The sequence below is a fragment of the Lycium ferocissimum genome, chromosome 10 (genome assembly GCF_029784015.1).
Source record: "Lycium ferocissimum isolate CSIRO_LF1 chromosome 10, AGI_CSIRO_Lferr_CH_V1, whole genome shotgun sequence".
NCBI lineage: Eukaryota > Viridiplantae > Streptophyta > Magnoliopsida > Solanales > Solanaceae > Lycium > Lycium ferocissimum.
The window spans coordinates 6354-12183 of record NC_081351.1 but is presented as its reverse complement, the minus strand read 5'-3'; positions in this window follow the sequence as shown (position 1 = coordinate 12183).

The window sequence follows — 5830 nt, the reverse complement described above, 5'->3', positions numbered from 1 at the left end:
CCCCCGTTTTCCCAAAGTCTCAGCATCCGGGACCTCGGGGGGAAAAAGGCCCCGAAATCATTACTCTCGATCACCCGTGGCTCGTTCCTTCCAATTTCCTTGTACCCTTGGACTTTCCGGCCCCTAGTTTCCCCTTGTCCATTTGCACGGCATCGCCATTTCTTGCTCGGCAATCGGCTGCTCTTTGTTCTCGACATCTCGAAAATCGGACGCAAATTAATCCCGTCATTTGGTGCCCCCGGGTTTCCCCTCGGCTTTGGGTCGAGACAAGTAACGGAGTTATGAGTTCTCGGAGGATCGGTGGCCGGTAGGGCGGCATTCTCTTGATCCACGGTGTTTTGTCGATTGGAGTCCCTCCTCGAAGTTAATGGGGTTCGGGTCGGCGGGATTTGGTAGTCCCGTGGTTCGCTCCCCTCGTTTTCGCCACAATTTCGGTGTTATTAACGTGCCCCCGGATTGCCCGACGTCATCCATAGATCCGTTTTTGACGAGACGAAGGGGGGGTGGCGTTACGATTTAGATGAGTTTGATAAAAATCAAGACTAAGAACTATTATCCTAGCCCACGGTGGGCGCCAAGGCTTTTCCCGAAATCGGATAAGTCATTGAATTTGTAAGCGGTATAGAATATGTGCTTGGATCTTGATATGTACGGAATAAAGAAAATGTATACGCGAGGTTCTTCGATGAAGTGGCTAGTGATGGCGATTCGTTTACGAATATGAGTATTTATGAGCAATATAGAACAATTGGTAGATTGAATGCAATGTAAACTTGAACGGGACCCTTGGCCGAAATCGAATTTTAAAGAGAAAGATTGTATATGGGCTATTCTATTCAAGTGTTCTTAGAAAGCATGGGGGACCAACCCCCCCAAAGGGATGGGGATGTGTCTTTTATAGTGTATCTTCTCCGATCCCCACATTGGAATCGATAAAATAATAGTAGCAAAGGACGGATACGCACGGATTTGGTGGGATTGGAGATTGCGCCGTCGACACACGCTTGGTAGGTAGTGTTATATCCAGCGTTTTTGCATATTCAAAAAATTTGGAAACAACTTTGGTTTGTGAGGAATAAGGTCGTATTGAATTTTCTTAGTAAGTGTATCTTAGGTTATGGAAACTTGAATGCGGAAACCATGGAAAGGCCTAAGGGCAAATTTGGAATTTTGGAAATTTATTTGAGAGATAACAAAATATGACTCGTGAAGAATTGGGCCAAAAAACGATAAGAAAGTGGGACGAGAGAGGGTGGCCGGCCATATGGCCTAGGCCTGACCCATGATTTTAATCGAAATTTCCATGTGCTTAATTAATTATAAGGGAGCTAGTATGTAGAAGTTTCAAGAAAAACAAAAGGAAAAATCAAGAATAAACAAGAAGCCGTCGGCCTCTGAAAGAAGAAAGAAAAGAAGAGAAAATTCTTGGAGCTTGGTTGTTGATTCAAAAACTTGGTTCTTCTTGGATTCATACTAAGTTCAAGGTGCTCTCCCGAGTTGGTATAATTTTCTTGGCAAGAAAGTGTTCCTTTGGCAAGAAGATTGAAGGAAAGGTAAGAATTTCATTCTTCTATCATGTTATGGAAGATATATATATATGTTGTAGTATGTGAAATGGAATGAAAATTATGGAAGTGCTTGTTTGGGTGTGGCAGGTGTGTGTGTGTATATGTTAAGGCTGTGTGTGTGTGCATGGTGCATGGCTATGATTAGTTGAATTTGGTGTTGTGTTTTAGTTGTGGTTATGATGGAAATTCATGTTGAAAATGAAAGTTGAATGAATTAGGATGGAAGTTAGGAATATGGATGTTGGTAGTGAGTTATGGAACATTGAAATGAAATGAATTAATTTTGTTTGATGTGTTAATTGTGTTGTTATGGCTTTGTGAAGTAGATGGAAGGACAATGGTTTAAGTTAACATGAAGAATTGGTTATTAAGTTGTTGTCGGAAAGTATGCGATTTTATTATAGTTTATGTAATTATGAAAATGAAAATGGTAAGATGCAAATTATGATAGTCGTTAATGGAATTGAAAGGTAAAAGTATGTCATGGACATTTATGTTGGAAATTGGAAGTTTGAGTGAATTATGATTTCGGTGGAATTTTGTATAATTTGTGAAATAATGCGAAATGCTAAATTGTATTTGAATGGTCTTGAATGAGTAAATGGTATGAAAACATTGATATTAGTTTGAAAATGTGAAGTTAGTTTGGAAGTTGTTGCTTTATGAAGAAAGAAGACTAATTATGTTAGTAAGCGATTCTAATCGATAATTGTTGTTGTTGGGTTGTTGTTGGTTTGTTGTTGGTTATTTTGAGCAGGTCAAATTCTCGGGGCGTCACATTTATAGAAGTCTTCGAAATTTCGGTAGACAAATATTAAACCAAAGTTGAAATGTTAACTCTGCATGAATAGTAAGCGGTAAAGATGACCATTTTGCGGTTACGACGAAACGGGAATTGAGATTGAACGAGCGTAAGGCACAATCAAGGTATGTAAAGTCCTGCCTTTCATTCTTTGGCATGTTCTAAGTGTAGTAGGCTTGAATGCGAGCCTCGAGCACGGTGCTTCTCGCAATCCGAGATTGAAAATAGCGCAAAACCATTCGATAATATTGATTCGTTAACTTTCTTTATCGGCAAAATTGCCTATATGTACATAACTCCACAAATGGGTCGGAATACTCTAAGATGATCATGGACGACTCCACTAGGTTTATTATCCATAATTTATGTACGCTACTATGGTTGGGTCAGTGGGCCACACAAAGCCACTGATAGTTCTTGTAAGGCATAAATTGGTCTATTTACGTAGTTCTTCATAATTAGTTCATGATGTTTCCGCTCGTTAACTAATAAGTATTATGACCCGTCTTTATGAATCTTGACATTATACGACATCGACTTAGGACACTCTGTTCGACATAATGTCCCAAATGACACGTACGCGTATACGTTATGACTTTGATATGGTGGAGTTGGTGATGTACGAACTATTTCGGTTTATTAAGTTATATGTCGGTACTGTGTATGCGCTATGGTTTCTCATGGATACGTTCGTGGATGCCTCAATGCTTCCTTCCTTTAGCAAGGGCCGGTTTTGTGACTCGTGCGCTTTCTGCGTGTTCACGCGTCCCTCGGATGTGCGGGCGGGAGGATATGCGGTGCTGATCGATTATGATCTGATTATGTGATATTATGGGGATGGCGGCAAGATGTCATTTGGTCGGTGTGTCCTCACAGCGTCCCCGTACTACGAGGGGCGGGGTTACGTACTCGCGTCCCGCTTATTAAAAGGGCCGGGATCTGTCTTTATTTGGGATGATATTTATGTATGTACGTATATATGATTATGACTGCGTACACGCAGTGATGCGGAAACTACGATTTGGGATGTAGGGATACATCTGTCACATTTACTTACGTACGTCGGATTACGATTAAATACATCATACTTCGAGTTACGAGTCTGTTTGAGAATGCGTTTTGTTACTCTGTACCTCTGATCCGTATTGAAACCCCGTCAGTTACTCTCCCTAAATCTGACATATTACGACTACGTACGTACGCTCTGTAAGTCGACTCGGCTATGGATCCGATTACGTAGTTACGGTTTTATATATTCGATTGATTATGATTGTATATTATGTTTTCAGCTTTACATACTGGTACACCTTCGTGCGGCCATTTGTTCTACGAAGTGTGTTACATGCCCATTACGGACGCACCGTCCTTATGATCTGCTTGTGATTGCAGGATATCGGTCTATTTGTTTGGAGAGCTCCTTTTGATACGGAGGGTGACACTTTGCAATATATATCTTACATTTGTGTTTGTTAAATATATATGATCATTTGGGTACGGCGGGGCCTGTCCGTCTTGATGATCCTGATACGTATGTTAGGGCACGTAGACATGTTTTGTGGGTTGTGGGTTGTCAGCGTTCGGGTAAGTGGTACGGTACGCGATCACAGAGTATTTTGCTCTATTATGATAGCCCTAACGGCTTATATGCAGGTTTACGTATATATATATATATATATATATATATATTTACGTGCGATGTAAATTTATATACGTATGAATTATGTGTATGTGAACGGAATTTAGCTATTTGGTACGCGGATCTGTCGGAGTAGGTACGTATGGGTGTCCGGAGTTAGGACACCGATCGCGGCCCACGGGGTTGGGTCGTGACGGGTAGTTGGTGTGGGGACGCCATTGGCGCGTGGTCCCCATGCAACGACTGTCCCGGACCAACGGTTGCTCGGGACAACGGCTATGCGGGACAACGGCCACGGATGATCGGAGCAACGGACTTGGCCGTTTCGTGCGGAGAAGAGAGGCTCGTTTCACTCCCGATCCCTGGTCTTTCCGGGAAAGGGCCAGGGTGCTGTCAGGTATATTCCTACTCCTTCTCTATGTCGGTTTGGATCATATCCGGTTTTCACCGTATACACTTACGATATATATAGGAAAACCTTGAAATGCCTAGAAAAATTGATATGAAAAGGGTATTTTTTTTGTAAGTTAAATTTAGGACTAAGCATCGAAAAAAATGTGTTGAATTACGGATTGTGATAATATATTTAGATTTTAGAAATTGGTTGCTCATCACTAGTGATCCCAAGAAAGAAAATAAATTTAATGGACCTACATGGACTATAATCTTATGTTAGATTTCTATCTTTTGAATAAATGAGAACATAATGTTTGTTATTTATGACTATTTTCCTCGTCAACTAGCAAAAGTTGAATTGTGTAAAATTTATGTGATGGTCCTGTGGCTAAGAACATGTACGGAGCTAGAGGTAGGGGATTCATCATATCTTCTTTGTCGAACAAACTATACTACTACTATATATAAAAGGGAATGAGGTCTTTTGTAGTCCTCCAAAAATTTTACTTCTATGGTGTTGTTAATTTTTTTTTTTTTTTAATTTTTTGGGGGAAAAACCTATTTTATTTCTAACCACAAGTATTTTGTACAAATTTTGGTTTTTGACTATGAACTAGACCCCCTAACTTTAAATCACTATTTCCTTTGAGCTCTACCTAATTGCAACAAAACAAATAGTCCAGGTAGGAAAACAATTATCCTCGAACATCTTGCGTTGATGATTTCCTCATATCGTTGGATAACCTTCTTTTAACTTTCTTGTGCTCTCTTGTTGGGTCCCTCAAATCTTATTTTTTTCCCCATTCCAAACATGATAAATAGTTTTTGAAAAGAAATTTTAAAATTATTTTCTATTTTTTGTTTAATTTGCTTTCAGCCTTGCACCTTAGTGTCCCTTTTGTAGTTAGATGTACTACTCATTTCCGGGTTCGCGATTCGCGCACATTCTTTGCATTGCCCCCAACCATAGATGCTCCATTTTTTCTTTTTCTCGGCGCACAATATAGGGTCTTTGTTCCATAATAAACCCAAAACCCTTCAACGGTTGCTAGTCCCCCTGGATAGCAAGCCTTAATGAGCGCGTCTTGTAGGTCTGCCCCAGTGTTATCCCCCTTCCAACTCCCGGGAAATTGTGGTATAAATCCCTGGTATCTTTCTTAATCCAATTTTTTCCTTTTGTACGGTGTTGTAGCAATGCAATTTGTATTCCGGGGGGAAACTTTTCCACCAAATATCTTTACGACGGGCAAACTTGCTTGTTAGTGGGAAAGCATTTCATTCGGATCTTTGTTCTTTATATAGTAGCATACCCTTGAATCAGTTTTTTTTTTTTGGTAGTAGGCCAAAATATTTTAAATATGGCCTTTTATTCTAGTTATACACATAAATGATCCCAAAAAAGGGAAAAACAAAAAAAAAAACAGGGAA